General features: G+C 39.2%; 1 protein-coding gene across 20 annotated transcripts in view; it reads right to left on the reverse strand.

Annotated features, from left to right (window-relative positions):
* LOC144077831 (receptor-type tyrosine-protein phosphatase delta-like) overlaps window positions 1-18,304 on the reverse strand; it is a 177,924-nt gene that overhangs the window by 116,183 nt on the left and 43,437 nt on the right. For 18 of the 20 annotated variants that reach the window (XM_077605851.1, XM_077605869.1, XM_077605861.1 and 15 more), the window contains exons 1-2: window positions 17,164-17,277; window positions 16,907-17,015 (exon numbers count right to left, since the gene is read on the reverse strand). The gene's annotated coding sequence lies outside the window, so the exon portion shown is untranslated. Of the gene's footprint in view, window positions 1-16,906; window positions 17,016-17,163; window positions 17,365-18,304 lie in introns of those variants that run through there. The other 2 variants (XM_077605850.1, XM_077605852.1) reach the window with 2 other exon arrangements.

Raw genomic sequence — 18,304 nt, forward strand, 5'->3', positions numbered from 1 at the left:
CACTGTCACACACTCACTAAATTAACTCTTCAGCTCTCCACCCGATGGACTTGTTGTTATGTAGCTCTTATTGAGAAGAATACAATCCATGGAGTTGCCATGTCAACCCCGGATAAATTAAGTTAATTTTGATGAGCCAGCTAGGATACGCCTCATGTTGTGTTAGTGATGTTATATACAATCCGAATGATTATAACAATTATGTTAATATATACTAATATTAATTTATATCGTATTAACTGAGCTGTTTACAGTTACATACTCAAATTTGAACTAATAAGACTTCATCATAATGCAAACTCATCACTTATCCAAGGTAAAGTAATATATTTATACAAGTTGTAATTTAATTTTTTTGTTTGTCAAGGCATTTTTTTTCTTTTTACCTAAATTATATTAGTTACTGTTTGACATTATTACTATTTCCTGTAATTGACAATTTGATGCTGGGAATACTTTTGATATTTGAAAGAATTGAAAATACACCCAAAAAGATGCCATTCAACTTTTTTTAGTGACTAGAATATACTATTTAGACTCTAAATTGTATACCCTAAATTTTAGAGTATGTGCATACATATCTAAGCAGTGTCAAGTGAGCGATGTCTGGGTGAGTGCCTATATTAAGTGGGTTTATGTGTATTGGTACAGCAGTCAGAGTATGAAAGGAATGAAACGTGCATGTGTGTGTTTGTGGCCTCATTAGATCAGTATCCATCCATAGCAATCAGCAGTGATCCCGACTCAGCATTAATTAAGGCTCCATTAACTACAACCCCCTATTGGGGTATGCTCACATTTACACACGCACACACACACAGGACACCTGCACTCATTAACGTGTAAGTGAACTCACACACATGCACAAATGTACACAAATTTCCTCCGGTGTAATTACCAGACACTATGTGGACAAAGCGGTACTAATGTTCTGAAACTATTGATTGGAATGTAAAAATGATGCAGTGAAGTCTGGTGAACATTTAATCAATGCTGGAGGAAAACTGAATTTTCTGTGAAGATCATTAAAAGTACAGTGACGGAAACATTTTAAAATCAGCAATACAATCTTTCCAAGACTTGATTGTGTCAATCATGTAAGAAAATAAAATTGTGAATCAAATTGAAATCTTAATACAATCAACCAGAAAAATCCCAATTAGAACATGTCGTTAAGTCATTGAGCCCTAACATAAAAAGATTAACTGGCCGATGGTTGAATAAGAGTATAAAATTATGAAGAGGACATCGCCATAATTATAACAATGGGCATAGTTATAAATAAAAAGTGGTGTGTAGGACTGTGTCAGTGAAAATTCATATTGCTGAGAGCATTAAAATGCTGTAGGTCAAGTGTCAGAGGTTAAAGTCCAGTCAGCAAGAGTGGATCTCTAGAGAGACCCTACTACTGCGCACAGTATTTCTTTGACATGACCATTGAATTGTGTATGCGTATGAGGGTGCATCTGTGAGCGAAACAGTGCGAGAGAGACACTTGAAACCTTCAATCGCACAAGAATGTAAAGCAAATTGGCTTTAGATACACCACACATAAAGTGGCAGTCCCACAACCCACTGTTGTACACTGGTCATTTGATGCTAACACATCTGTTATTTTGTTTGTCAGTTACTTTCTACAAAAATGTGGTACGAACAAGCCCCAAGTAACTTTTGGTTCATGCAAAATTTAAATGATCTATTTCCGTCTTTGATTTCAAGTAGATTCACACGATTTTAGTGAAATTCCATCATTGTAACAGTTTTTTTTATTTGAGTATGTTTTGTGGGTACTTCTGCTGGGTCTGGTTCTGGTTAGATTAAAAGCAACTATTATTTGGTCCATATATTTATTTTTATTTATATACCTTTTCCCCCTTTTTTAATTTCAATTTGTTTTGAGAAGTTACATTAAGTTATGGTATTCTTTATATTTGTGCTGTATTTATACAGATGACTTTGTTTAAGCTGCATCGTTAAAGTGAGGTATAAATAGACTTGAGTTGAGTTACAGTCAGCAGATGGAGTCATTACTTATTGGAAGTGCATGTTTAAAGGTGACCGTGAATGGAACTTATACAGAACAATTTAATTAGTTTATGATGCCATATGAAATTTGGTTTCAATGTAATGAAAATATAAGGTTCCATTTCAATCATCTATCTCAAATGCCAGTTTCTATAAAGGCCCCAGGTTCATTCTGTACACTTTGGTTTACTCTTTCCTGTTTTTATATTGTTAATGGGCCGTTTATTGCATGCCTTTTCATTAGATAAGATTTTCCGGTATTTTAGCTTTTGTTACAATGGGGCCCACACAGCTGGAGTGAAAAGCAAAAGACAGGGTGAGACGTACGTTTCAAGCATCTGTTAATTTTTCTGCCCGTGTCCACAGGCCAGTTTCAAGTTCAACAAACACCAGGTAACATAACATCAGCGCGACCTGTACCAAATCATTCTTCCTTTCCTGACAGTCCACTACTTCCTTGATAATCCCACAATTTTTGGATGGTTCTGAAGAAAGTAATACAGCTATGAATATTTTATGCGAAAACCCTAGTGTGCTGCAACTTCTGCTCTGTTGTCCATGAAAAAGCTGCTTGGGTGAATATCTGTTGGGATGTTTGTGTGTTCCTGACAGGGAGAAGCAATGGGCCAAGTGAGGGCCAAAGGACTCTTTGGTATCAATCACAGATCGAGACTGACAGACGAGTTAATCACCATTGCTCTAACATTCCCTGACACACAAACTGTCCTCTCAGGAGAACACTGTCACTCTCTCCTCCTGCTGTCTTTCTCACTTCCTCCTGTCTTGCATTCTGCCATGACCCGTTTTGGATTGTCTGTGTCCGTCAGACAATTCTAGTATATTCACATTGGATGTACTGAGTGGCTTTCTCTCAAGTCTGGATGGGTGTCGTATGTAAGAGCTGCTTATCTGATGAATGCATTTCGCTCTCCATCAAGTCTGAATCTTAAGCGTAGAACTACTTGACATTAACGAGCTGTGAGGAGCTGATCGTGCATAGACACATTGATCCTGCCAATTCAAATCTGCATTGCAATAATACACTTCAATCCCCGGGCTACTAGTTGTCCACCCCTAGCAGATTGCATTACTGATCACCTTTCAAGACTTGTAGCTGTTTGGTGAGAGAGCTCATTAGTCTCCTCTCAGCCAGCAGCGAGGGTGCCCCCTCCCAACTTAACACACAGTAAACAAAAGTATTTAAAAATGCATCGTGGAATTCAAACCACGGACATGAACTGTGTACCACAAGTCATGAAGGGGCTAACATTTCATCAGGGATGAGTATTTGGGCTCTCAAATTGCTGTCACTGTAATGGTTTCGAGCCAACAAAAGCCTGCTTTAGAAAAACAGTGGCACGTCTTCTTACAAATGCTTCTCGATACAACACATTGTCCAACACAAAAATACCACGCTCCAGCCAAACGCCACAGCCATCACTCTCGGGGAGGCGGCCACTAGAAGTTATAAAACTACTTCTGGAACAGGTTAATTTTGTAAGACAAGGTACCAGAGTAGGTTTTCATGAGTATTGGAGTACTGTACATACAATTAATGATAACTAAGCCATTAGTTGGAGTATGTCAGCCACTTTATGCAGTGCATACCCGCAAAGCACATACACACACACACACACACTCTTATGGCCATGGCCGCTTTTTTTTCCATTTGCCTGACAGATGGGTGGATAAAGTCTTTAATACCGCTGCCAAGTGGTAACGTCGCCATTCTTTTGTTTCCCCCTCAATAGAAATGTTGTTTATTTATTTATGCCTGGTCTAGAGTATCAAGTAATTGGTCTGTTTGTTAAACTCTCAAAAACACAGCAAATGCTTCTGACTATACAGTGCAATGCAATACGACAGAAAATAAATATTATCAAACTTAATATGTAATGATACATAAAAACCACCAAATGTAAATGCGTTTGAGCTCGATCATTTTATATCTGTTTTGTTCATCTCTGTAGTTGTAAGAAAAACACTGAAATACTGTTTGTGTGTAAGCCAACAATTGGGAAATTTTAGTGAGGATTTAATTGTATTATCTTTTGCATGCAAACCTACTAAATAAATTTAATAACCGTCACTAAACATCTTACCTCGGAGTGATAGCCAACAAATTGAAACATTTTAACATTCTGGCCATGCCTTGGCAGTAATATCCTGTTGAAGTCAAGTGCTTATTTATCGACAGTATCAACACCACTGGAAACTAGAAGAAGAAGAATGTGTGCTTGCCGTGCTTAAAGCAGTCAGTCTTAAAGATGGACATTTCCCCTTGTGGCCATAAAACTGTGTCAATAATCTATTAGTTAAGCACATTCACTGTAGTCTCACTTTGCTCCAAGTTGAAGTCAGAAAAAAGGGCACAGCGCTTTCCAGTTGAGCGCTTGAAAGACAAATGTGTCATGGCTCCACTTGCTACAGAATCTCAAGATGGTTTGTGTTTTTCAAGGATTAAGCTTTTACCTGAAAACTGGAAACTCATGTTAACTAAGTAAATAAAGTGTGAGCTCCCACTCAATGATAAAAAATATTATTTGTTTCTTCTTTGACCTAATTGCCTGAAACTGTATTAAATTTAGTTTTTCTTTTTTCCAGTGGGAGATTAAAAGGGTTTTGATCAAAAAGTAATTTGTTTAGTGTAGTAGTTTGATTTTGTTTGATGTTTGCAATTTGGACAGTTTTTTGTATCTTGGAACAAAGGGTTTCACACCGAAGCTCTTTGTAACCTGAATAGTATTTCGTAAGTAGAATTCGATGAGCTATCACAATATACTACACATATACATACTAATTAGTTAAAGGAAACTGTATTATATTTTTCATCACGTTTTATTCCGTGAAAACCAACTTTGTTCCTAGCTGATAGACTTTGGTGAAATACATCTAGATAACGTTTACCTGGAAAGCACGATGATGATGATATTAAATTCATGCCTATGTACATTTCACTTAATTATAGAAGATTTTTCCTAATTAAAGCCTTTTACGGGCTCGGAAAAAAAGAGTGAATGTATTTTTGTCACTTGCTCTGTTTTTTGAATGTCCAAAATGTCTCTTTCCCTTTCTTTTCACACACTGAGTGTCTTCCTATACCACCTTCATCATCTCTCTTTGACCTGCTCTATCTTCTATCTGTTTCCTTCTCATAGCATTTCTTTTGTCTCCACAAATGATAAAGATCGGGGAAGCCGTAAATTTCCTCAAGTACATCCACCATTATTCACATTGTAAAGCAGAAAGAGGGAGAGAAACAGCAAGCAGTAAGACAAGTCGGTGACAAGAATAAGGTGTAAAAGTGGGTGTTGGGTGTAAGATTGTTGAGGAAATGAAGGGAAAGTTAGTAAGGCAACAAAAAGACAAACAGGCATTCTGCAAATCCTGAGACACGGCGATGATTGGGTGAACAGACAGACAGTGATGGAGGTGCTAAAAGAGCAATGGAGGCAAAGAGACAGAAGGGGGAGAGAGATAAAGACACAGCCTTTCACATAACTCACACAGACACTCTGTCAAAGCACACGCACATTACTATGGTGAGATGAGCAACATGATTAAGAGTTCCCCAGAGGCCCCGAAACATCCTTCTTGGGCCACTACAGACAAGTTAGTAGATCGCCACTCAGCGCTCAGGGATTAAGCTGCCTCCCTGTGTACATATAAGCATAGGATGTATAGTCTGTGTATGAAAAGGTTGTTGGGGTAGGAGTCAATTTTCTATGGAATCGCGACTGAAACTACTTAAATCAACCAAATCCGATTTCAATCCCACACTAATTTGAAAAGAGGGTATGTACACAGAGCGCGAGTCCCTGAGATGCAGGGCTCTCACTATTTCTGCATTATCGTTAAATGTATTATATCTAACATATGATGGTGTTTTTTTTCCAAAGAGACAAAAGCATACCATATTACCAACTGTATATAAGAAGCTGTAATACTGCCAACAGACAATAACTTAACCACTTCTTTCAACCAAGGACACTCAGTTGAAAGTTTGTTTGATATGTTCTATGGAATATACTTTTATTGATGAATTGAACTGAAACTTATCTGTTATGAAATATGCTGTTATTTTTCCACTTGTTGAGATAATTCAAGAGATAAATACAAGATTTACTCATTTACTTGTACATATACTTTTTTTTTTTTTACATACATGTCATTTTTATTGCCCATTAAAGCAGTTATGTGAATGATTGATGTTACTGCAAAAATGATCAAAACAACAGTGCACAACAACCCCGACTTCTTTGGAGTGCCAGATAAGCGCGTTGCAATCTATATTTTAGTGAAATTGCACCTAGTCTGGGTTCTTTATCAAAAATGGTAATCGTACCGTTTTTGGATTTCAAGCATAAAAAACAGTCTACCTAACTACACACTAATGTTAGTGACGATCATGTAAACATAGAGCACACAGTCTATACCACCTACAAATCAGAAACGACAAAGGCGAACAAACTACACACTAATGGTAGCAATGATCATCTGAAAATACAGTTTGTGTAGTCTAAAACCTGTCGATTATAAATCATAAATTCAATGAGTAGCTTCTAGAGTCACTCTCCTAATGTAATTGGTGCACAATTAAATATGGTAATCATTATTAGTGAGGTAGGTTAACACAAAGATAAAAGAACCAAGACACCTTTGTTTCAGTTGTCTGCATTGCTCAAATGCATCTCCAATGCAAATAATATAATCTTATTCCTAATTTTGTCATTTGAACTTCATAATGATTTTTTCCCCCTGTAGAGGTACATGAAATCATTAATTCGGACAGTTTGTGAAAGTTGTAGCAGACTTTGTTTCAGTAGCCCACAGTTTACCTTACCAAGTTCAGACAAAAATAATACACAGAATCAAAACAATAAAAATTATTCTGGGATGACTATCGACTTTTAGAATGGGAAAACCTAGGCTTTCCCATTGCGAACCGTGTTTGTATTTCCCCAAATCTTGTCTCCTTAATGTTTATTTGAATAAGGACACTATGAATAATTGAAATGTATTTCTTAAATATAAGTCCTTTAACTGTTCTCTCTTTATACTTTATATTTAATATTTTAAAGTCAGCTGCGTATATTTGAAACCCTTTGGGAGGGTTTGATGATTTCCAGCTTTATATAAAAAAGTTCACTTAAATTTGTATTTTAAATGCATGGTCATTGGTATACCATTATGTCATGATGACATTATGCACAGTTTGACCAGGTTTTGATAGTTAAAATACAAAATATAACCAATCCCAACACCCTCAACAACACATTTCTACTTAGTTTGTTCTCTTACAGTTTCTTTGGAGTCTTAGCAGAAATGTCAGTATGCAAGAGATTACATATACATAGATGTTAATTCCTATTAAAGCCACAGAAAATCTTTTTTGTCTTCTATTCTTTTCGGGTGTATTTGTGGTCAGAATTATGGAGATGTCACCCTTTTTTTTCAGCAACGGCTTGAACCAAAGTATTCCCGTAGCTTTACACAAAGGTCAGTGCAGGGATTCAAACGTCTAATGCCGAAAATGTAAAGCACACTTGGCAAAAGGTAAAGAAAATGAAAAAATAAAGGCAAACAAAACAAAAGAAACAGCAGCACTTGCAACAGGAATAAATGTGATGTTTTCTGTGGGAGCTCCTGCCTGACTTATGAACTAAATCCACCTGTAAGCGCATTCCGGTCATGTTCTATGGGATCAGCAGCATAAATCAGGATTTATCACTTCTGACATCGCTGGAAACGCACTAACAGTAGGGTCGCCGACTTTTCCCAGCCAGTGATTTACCTGATACTGTGATAACAGCTGAAGGCCATAGAGGTTTCTGCTGCCCACTGGGGAAAAGGAAAATGTTCAGGTGGGTTTTCTGCAATGTGTAAATTCACCTCTAGATGACACTACTACGGTGGCCCAGCGGACGAGTAGTTAGCGCGTCCGCCTCACAGTTCTGGGGTTGTGGGTTTGAACCCAGGTTGGTCCACACTGTGGAAATTGCATGTTCTCCCTGGGCTTGAGTGGGTTTTCTCTGGGTACTCCAGTTTCTACCCACCTTCCAAAAACAGGCATGTAGGCTGGTTAAACACTAAATGTCCCATGTATGAGTGTGAGCATGAATGGCTGTCCGTCTCCTTGTGCCCTGTGATTAGCTGGCCACCAATTCAGGATGTCACCTGCCTGGTGCCCAAAATTAGTCTGGATAAGTTCCAGCACCCCCTGCAACCCTTGGATAAGTGGTACAGACAATGAATAAATGAATGCATAAATGAATGATACTACCAAAATGGACATTATGGTTTAAAAGTAGTAAGTCCTGGTCTATTAATATTGTATTAAGTCAAGTCAAAATTGATAAAACAACACAGATTATAGTTTTTTTTCTTGTGACTTCTAAGACCGTTCAGAAGTAGTGTTTTCTTCAAATTATTTTTACAATACATAAATAATAGAGTACAATGTGTCGTTGTGTGACTTAAAGTATGGACCCCAGTTGGTGGCCAACCTGAGAAGGTGGGGTGTGGATGCCTGAGCTGCAAGAGTCATGGGGAGCCAAGAGAACAAATACAAGCAAAGTAGATGATCTGGCATTTACTAGTAGTGGTGTGGTGGGCGGGCCTGTGCAAACATCATACTGTGTTGCTCTCACATGGGCAACAAGAGTAGAATTAGAATGAACAATCCACTATCCAACAAAATGACACACACTGTTACTGCTTACTTCTTCGTTTGGGATGCAATATTTTTAATCTCCCACAAATACAGATTTATAAAATGCATCTGAGGGAATCCATGTTTGACCACAAAACACGACATTAGATACACCTGTACATACTGAATGAGCACCAATATAAATGGGAAATGGGACAATGCACATAGTGATAGGTATCAGTTTATTGATGTGGTAAGGCTGCCTTTTGCTGTTTTACAGCTGTACCTGAACTTAATGAAGTGGCAGATGAGTGTATTCCTTCATGCAAGTGTGTGCCTCATTAAATGTGTGTTTGTGTGTGCCTGTACACGGGTGGGGGGGTGTGTGCAAGAGCGAGAGAGCGCGAGAAGAAGCAGGAGAGATAACATGAAAGCTTCTCACAGTCCCCATACAGCACTCAGATGAGTGTGATTAAAAACCCAAGCCTTGGTTTTCACACACAGACACGCACGCACATGCACAGACACATCTACACAAAGCATCCCCTCATGCTTTCTGTTCTAAATTTACACCTAACATGAGAACAGAAGAATGGGGGAGGAGGCAAGTCGGAGGTATGAAGGCGAGGTAAGGTAGTGAGGAAGGACGGGAGGAGAAGGAAAAACCAGCATCGTCGGCCAGAAGATAGTGGGCGGAGGCATCAAGGGATGAGTAGAGAGAGTGTATCAGGAAGAAATACGCCAGACGGGGCAAAAAGTGGGAATGGAGATGGGGAAGAGCCCAATTTATGAAGAGAGGAGCCAAATCTGATTTAGGAAGACTTAGATGGAAAAAGGAAGTGCATATTGGGAAGGTGGGGGGGTTTGAGATTCAGATAAAGGAGGGAGAAGGACAGCGGCATATTAGTCAAGGTGTCCAGTCTGTGTATTGCCTGCTGTGCAATACCTCCCCTCTGATTTACTCTGCCGAGTGACTGATGAGCATGAAGACGGAAGAAGGGATGCAGAAATGAAGAGAGGAGGGAGGTCTCGCAATGAGCGTTTAGGCCAAATTAACGGCACCTCATAAATTAGACTAACAGTCCAAGTAGAGGGGCTATAAAAATGTGTTCACAGTATACTAGTAAGGGAATATATGTTTACATGTGCATGTATATGTGAATGATGACACGTCAAGAAGGGAGCCATTTGGGCCAGCACCAACGGATTACTGTCTGATAAAGTAGAGATATCGAATCACTCCTTCGCACAAACACAATCTTGCTGTGATTGCTGCACCTAGTCAAGAGTGTTCTGCCGCAGTACATACAGAAACAGCATGGACACCCAATACACCAAAGTTGTTGACTGTCACTTGCCATGCAATTTATTTAATCTACATATTCTCATGTTTCAGCGGGTGGAGGATTTATAGTTGTTGTTGTTTTTGTCCGAGGCTGGGTGCATATCCAGCATTAATGTATAAATTGACGTAATATCCATTCATTTTATAAATTTTCTGTCTGTATAAAAGTGGCAGGTGAGCTAAAAAAAAAAAAAAAAACTAGGCTTAACTCTATGTCGGATACAGAAGATGATGACTTGTAGATGTTTGAATGCTTTGACTTATTTACCGCAAATCAAACTCAGTTTTGCTCTGGTTGCCTTTTTAAAAACATGCTAGTGTATGTGTCATGGTAGCACTACCATATTTTGCGTCCATTGAGGTGAAGCGCCTTGTTTATGGGCAAAATACAGAAATTGCACCCGCAATATATTAGTGTGAAAGTCTTGTTGGGACAGAATCAGTTGAATTACATACTGAACATACCAATACCAACATCTGCACCGACAAAAAGGCAAAGCAAACATTTTAAAGTTTGACTAAGGCTGCCTTGAAGCTGACTTGAGAAGGGACTCAGTATTTGCTCACAACATGCCAGATGGTTAATTTTCCTAACAACTTTGTGTGCAAGCAATTGATGCACAGTATATGAAAGGGGCTACGTTTTAAAATAAATAAATAAACAAATACACAGAGTATTCTCCTAGGAGATTAAATACTTAATAATCAGCCAAAAAAGGGTGAATATCATTTCTTTCCATCAAGAAAAGCCTTTACTGAAGTTTCCTACGCTAGTTTTAATGTTCACTTATGATTTAAAAAAAAGTCTATGGTAGAAGCTTCCAAATTAATCTCAAGTGTCCCTCTCTTGCGGTACTTTTAAACCACATTTACCATCTCTATCAACAAACACAAACATCTCTAATTAGTTCTGAATGATGTCAGTTTATCTGACAAGCAAGATCACAGAGTATAATATAGAAAAAAATATAGTAATGCATCACAAACATCATGTCACAATGGAAACTAAATCTAAAGAAAAAAAAGAATCCTTTCCATTTTCTTTTCAAGAATAACTTTATAAGTGGCACCTTCAAATTATCCACTCACAAGAACTTCTAATTGGTTCACAGAATGTCTTTGCATGTGGTGAATGAAGAGAGTTTTAACCTTACCTCAACATCAGCTTTCATGCAGTTTCATGATTTAAAAAAAGATCCAGAGTCCTTAATCAGTGAACAGATTTAGTGAGTGCTCAGGTATTGATAGGAAAAATAATAGGGGAAATATGAGAGGAAAAGTACAGTTTTTGAGACCGCTTATATCTCATGGCTCACTATGAGCTCAGTTTTTATAGCAAGCTATTTCTTTGACATCTAATGCACCTATGAAATTAATTCATTCATTTTCCATTCCGCTTACATTGTTGTTGTTGTTTTAATCATGATAATTATTACTGGTACTTCTACAGCAGGTACAAGCACCAGTACAGGCCTAACCATGCTACAAATTATGCACCACCTTAAACATGTTTCTTGACCATTGACAATGATTTTTCCCCCGTGTTTGCATTTTGAACAGACAATGTATTTTTTAAAATTAGCTTCATGGGAGCCCTGCAAATTAAATCAGGACATGGACTTCACTTTTGCAAACCTGCTGACCTGAATTCCATTCCAAACACTTGAAATGAACAAAGTTTACAAGAATTTGGAAGCCTAACTTTGTCATGTCAAATATCAGTAAATAGATAAATTAGGGGGTGCAATTCCCGCAGATAGTATTTCAGGAAGAACATGCAACTTCATACTTTCTTTCATTTTCAATTACTACAGGCATCAAGGACAAGTGTTTGCCACATTTGCCTTCCCGTCCTCCAATCCTGAATCCTTCTTCCTACAGCACATTTATGTTGTTTATTTACGTGACAGAAAAGTGAACTCAGAAGTCAGACGTGTGTACTGATCACTCACTGATTGCAGCTGACCGAGTGAGATACTACAAAGGCACACATACACACACTTAACCACCCACCCACACACACACTGCTCTCGACAGTGTAGAGTTGATGCTTGGAGTGATTAAAGTGGTCTTGCTTCTGAGTGTGTCACCTGGGTGCTGCTGTATCTTAAATCAGGACAGTGGGGCTCAGATTGGGTATTGACTGGCCCGCAGATGTCTCCATCCATCACACTGAGAAATGACGGTATGGACGCCGCCCGGAGGTAGCTGCCATATATATGCAATGCCATATATATCCTCCCCGGTTGACTGAGGTGACTTAAGGTTAGATAATGACATGAAGCACTATGTAAATTGCAGGACAAGCAGGTAGAGGCGGAGATGGGAGCTGTGTCATGACAAGTTGCATGTCTTTCAACGCACTAAACATAAACACACGCTCGAGAAGACAACTGTGAGGTGATAAAACACAGTCTGACAGCTACATATGCTCCAGTGTGCAACGCTTGCGGTATTAGAAAAGACTTCCATTTGTGTTTCTCTTCTGTTGTCTCTCACTTTAAGCGGCACACATATGCTTTGTCTTGAGGGCCTGAGAAGCATCTTTTGACTGTGTGCCTAATGATAATAAATGAGCCATCATGGGTGGGAAGGGAGGCACTAAGTCATCCCCTTCATCGACAGGAGGAAGACAGGGAGGCCCAAGGTCACCCCACTGTCAGCATCACTCTCCCTAACGACCCCTCTCGCTACCTCACATGCATATGTGTGCACATACATATATACACAAAGGCGAGAGGAAGACCCGCAGACACAGGCAGTGACCACCCTGGGGAGAAAAGCTTGAGAGCACCACGCTTGCCTTTAAGTGTGAAAATGTGACTACCCCTCTTGTTTCTTGAAACAGAGAGTCGCAGCCTTCATTTTGTTGCATTTTGGCTTAGGAAGACACTACCTTAAGTACCGTCTAGTAGTTTCTCCTTGCCCGAGGCTGAATGCTTCTGTGAGTTTTGCGCACTTCTCTTACTCAAGACTCAAGAGTTTTTAGAGGTCTGAAGAATTGCAACTACCTACCGTTTTACAGGCAGAAATAAAGAACTAACTTTTCAAAATAAGGGAAAAGATGAGACAAGAGTCAACAAACTGAACGTGCTGCGCAAAAGCCCAAAGGCTCTCTCCGAGCTCAGATTTAGAAACCATGTTCCACTTTCTCTGACATTTTTAAGTTTCAAAAAGTGGAGATAAATCACTTTGAACCATCAATTGGCTTATTGCCAATCTGTTCTTGTAATGCAAATATGATGTGAAACAATGTGCCATTGTTTGGGAAAACCCATGTTATATGTTTAATGTATCTTTCAGCTATTATACGACATAAATTGACATGACTAACTCATCCTAAACAAAGTGTGTGATCTTCCACACAACGTACATTTTGGCAGTAATTGAAAGCATTCTGAAAGAAACTGGTTTTGTAGGTCAAAAAGAAAAGGATTTATGAAAATGCGAGCCATGGGCATTATGTTTTCCAGGGAGCTCACTGATAGGCCCTGAGAAGTGGCCACTTGGAGACCATCTTCTACCTTGACTGTTAGTTACCAGTTGTGTCCCCTCACCCATCCACAGCTCCAACAAAGACAGGCCATGTGTCTATTGAAAGAATGTATTACATGCTAGCAGTTCCACAACATGTCTTTATGTCTAACGAACTGCCGTAAAGCAAATTATCCCAAATCCCTTTTTCTCACAAGAGGAAGAATAGAAGCCACAATTATGGAAAATGTTGCGAATTGATAATTAAAAATATACTTTTGTGTCATAGTGGATGTGCAAACAGGAAGGTAATGTTATCCCTTTAAAACTGTGGCAATAGTTTTCAACTTCACAATGTACCGCATACAAATCTATGATTAGAACACATGCATACCAAAATGCACATAACATGGTTGAGATTGGAGTTCTGGAAAGCTAATTTGCACCACATTGAAATGCATCTCAATTAAAGAGGAACACATCGTGGTGCCAGGGGAGGTGAGAAGAGAGAGATGTGAGAGAACGGGTTGGAGGAAAAGGGTGTGAAATAGAAAGAGTGCCAGCATGTGAGAGCAATAGAAGAAGAGGTTTAGAGTTTAATTGTATATGGCAAGAATACAGACAGATAAGAGAGTATGAAGAGTCTCAGTATGTGTTTGTGTGTGTGTTTAGCCCCTAACAAAAAGAGACAACAGAAAATTACCCTAAATTTTGAAAATTATTCATCGCACCAAGAACTTTTGGACAAGTATATTTCGGTACTTCCGACATTATAGGAACAGCTTGGCAAATGCACTTTTCTGTCCCCAGTGCACAAAGCAATGCTCATGGAGCCTTGTCTGAATTAGTTTGGTATAAATTAGACTTTAGACCTTTTAACCAATCAAACATGTTTGTCTACAAATCGCTTTTGCAGATAATAGAAGAATGAACGGGACTTTAGTCTGTATGAATCTCAAGAACAAACAACAACTGCAAGAAAAGAAGCACACACATTCACACACGTACGTGCTGAAAAGCACACACACACACACACACACACACAATCTGCCGCATGAAAAAAAGGTTTAGTTTTGTATGCCAAGCATTCTGCATAGACTGTCATGTTCTTCAAGCTGTGATGACTCTGCCAGGCTGCCATCTTCCCAGCAACACCAAACACAAACGGACCATTCCTTCTCACTTTCATTTGTTGTTTTAACCTGATACGTGCCTGACTGAAATAACATGACTTGGATTTAATTTATCATGTTTCAGCAGTTCTCACCATTATGTAATGAATGAGTCACTTCTTCCTTTATGATACTGATGCCTAATCACATTAACATGATATTGATGACACATCTGTGCACTGTGTCAAAATGTATAATCTCATTTACATGCAGCACATGAAAAAGGTTGATGGTCCATGTACATTGACTCTTAAACACAAACAGACTTCTTTAACCCTTACTGGAAATGTAATATGAACAATTCTTATGTTGTCTTAACATCAGATGAATGAAAACAAAGTGGTAAGCCCACCACTGAAGGCCTCTACTCCTATTGAACAAGTTCACCATGACCACTCAAGCCACACAGTGGGACATCCGGCGATTAGAAACACAGATGAAATTAGAATAAATTCAGGACTGCTTTTTGGTCACTTTATATGTTGAATCTTGAAACTTTTTCCCCATTTAAAATGCACATGTCAACAGTGTTCCATTGTCAAACTATCCCTACTAAAAGATTTATCATTTGGATGTATTTTGAAGAGCATCATATAAAATTAGCTTTTTTATTCCTCTCCCTACTTTAGGTGAATTATCTGTTATACACCATCATAAAGCTGCTCACTGACGTTCTTATTGGAATCCTCAAAGAGGTGGCAAACTCGTAAGAAAAGCATGTTATTTTCTGGAATTTGGGCCAAACTCACCCAAACTCTAAATGTATGTTTGTGTAGATTTTTATTCTCAACACTAGTCTATTTTTTTCTTTTTAATTTCAGTTTATGTGGTTGTGAATATGAACGCATGTGACCTGACTGTCGTTAATAAATTGACTTTTACCTAATTAAGAAATGTTTGTGGCGCTCCCGGATTGGAATTTGAGTTGCACTTCAAACGGTACATTAACCAGATTGAGCAAAACCAATGGAACTCTGATTCATCAACGATTGAAATGAATTAGTGTGTTACGATACTTGAGTCCAGATGGTATTACAAAGTATCTCTGGCTAAGTTGGGCTAAAAAAAGACCTCATACATAAACCTCAGGATGATGACAAGTATGTCACAGCCCAAGGAGCCTGTCAAGCAAAGCCATTGACAGCCAAATAATAATACAAAAAGAAAAACTGCTTACATGGGTTTTCCACATCCTCCCATACTTAATCCAACTCTCTTCTCACTCGGCTCACTTTTTCTTGCCTTTAATATGTGACTGAGCAAGCGCACATGCACACACATCCACGCCTACACGTGTGCACACACATACTCTGGGTACATGGTTAACAGTGATGGCCCTGCACTGTACATGCGCCATAAAACACATCAGCAGATTACTCCTACCACCTCTTTCTATGCCCTGTGGGTCTTTATGACCTCCATCTCCACTTGATGAGTTTGCTCATGAGCCTTTAAGCAGCCCCCTGGCCTGACAAGAACCATGAGTTGCCATTAAAGTTGAGGAAGGCCTTGCTTATTAGTGCAAACGGTGGCACATCACAGGCTAATCGGCTGTGGACAGCAAGTGTGGCTACGTGGGAGGTGTGATGCTGGCGGATGGTGTGTGGGAGAGGAATGTTTTATCTTAGAGGAAGTGTGAGCTCGCCATAATAGACAAGCGTAATTGATAAACAGAAGACAAGTGCCCTCCAAAATCCAACTGTTACACTACACATGCAATCACTATGAACACTACCTTATAAAGCATAAAATAGGGGCATCCAAACTTTTTCCTCCGAGGGCATGATTAAGAAAAATTAAGGATTTCGACTCATTCACTTATCACAAAAACAACCGACATTATGACCAAGTGATCGGACCATAAAGTACCTCAGTCCTGCCTGCATTCATAATAAATATATAAAGTATTTTTAACAAGCGTTAAAACACTTGTTAATAAGGTTGATTTGCAAAATAGCGGAGTCTATACTTTGGTAAATGTGACATTGGTGAAGCAAGGTAAGACAACATTCGATTCTTAAGTATGATCAACATAAAAAGACAATTTTGAAGTCGCTTCTAAATACTAAAGAGTTGACACGCGTTTTTGAAGCTCAATTTATCTTAATTACATTGATGAGTTGACGCATAAAAACACGCACCAACAAAACATTAATTCGGACTCGTGGACAACTTTTGCATAAGAGCCGATCCGTTCAGAAAATGACAATTTAAAAAAAAAACATAAAGTGTACTCACCAAAGAGTGCCGATGCGTACAAGGCTTGCGGAGAATTCCGAGGAGTTTTCGTTCGTCTTTCTTCGTCCTCAAGTTGAAGACATGCAGCGCTCTTAGAGTCCCGAATCAACTGCAAAAAGAGACGAAAGGAGAAAGGAGGGGATTTGGATAAAGGTCAGAGGAATGCATTTCATCCCGGTGGCAAACATAAAAGTGCTAAATAAAAATATGAAACACAAAAAAAGACGGAGAAAGAAATTTGATCCATAATTACACACATTTGATGCGCTAATAATTGATATCCGGGGGTGAGATGGAGCAGAAAAGCGGCAGGTGGAGCAGGACAGACAGACGGCAGCTGTAAGACTTGACTTAACACTGGAGCTGACGATCTGTATCGAGATAAGCACTCCGTGAGCAAGAGAGAGAGGACGGGAGCGAGAGAGAGAGCGAAAGGGAGAGAGAGAGTGAGTGAGCGAGAGCGATGGAGAGGAGAGAGAGAGAGAGAGAGAGAGAGAGAGAGAGAGAGAGAGCGAAAGGGAGAGAGAGAGTGAGTGAGCGAGAGCGATGGAGAGGAGAGAGAGAGAGAGAGAGAGAGAGAGAGAGAGAGATGGAGAGGAGAGTGAGAGAAAGAGTGAGTGAGATAGAGATGGAGAGTGAGAGAGAGTGAGAGACAGAGAGTGAGAGAGTGAGAGAAAGAGTGAGTGAGATAGAGATGGAGAGTGAGAGAGAGTGAGAGACAGAGAGTGAGAGAGAGTGAGAGACAGAGAGAGAGGATAGTGAGAGACAGAGAGAAAGAGAAAGAGAAAGAGAGAGAGAGAGAGAGAGAGAGAGAGAGAGAGAGAGAGAGAGAGAGAGAGAGAGAGAGAGAGAGAGATGGAGAGGAGAGTGAGAGACAGGGAGAGAGGAGACTGAGAGTGTGTGTGAGAGAGAGAGATGGAGAGGAGAGTGAGAGACAGGGAGAGGAGAGTGAGTGTGAGAGAGAGAGATGGAGAGTGGAGAGGAGAGAGGAGAGAGGAAGAGAGACAAGCGTGCGTGCGTGCGTCTGCTGCTAGAATAAATGACAAAAGTTGCTTATCTGATAAAAATGATTCATAGATTTGTTTACATTAATTATAAGTACATGTGATCTATGTGGAAGTAATCCAGAATTGTTTTTGTTTATTTTTATTTATTTTATTTTATTTTTTAATTTCAATGAATCTTTGGACAGTGTGAGTAGAAGATTGAATACTGTCAAAGTTTTGAATATAGAATTTATGATCTCAAACATAGCAGTAAATGGCCTCCATTCGCTCTCGACTTCTCACATCTATGCATGTCTGCTGTCTTAATTTCCATCTGAGTTGGTAAAGCCCATCCATATGTGAGGTTTTTGGGAGGGTCACAAGACTGTTGGAGGACATAAATAATTAATAA

Source organism: Stigmatopora argus, chromosome 7 (assembly GCF_051989625.1).
Source record: "Stigmatopora argus isolate UIUO_Sarg chromosome 7, RoL_Sarg_1.0, whole genome shotgun sequence".
NCBI classification, from domain to species: Eukaryota; Metazoa; Chordata; class Actinopteri; order Syngnathiformes; family Syngnathidae; genus Stigmatopora; species Stigmatopora argus.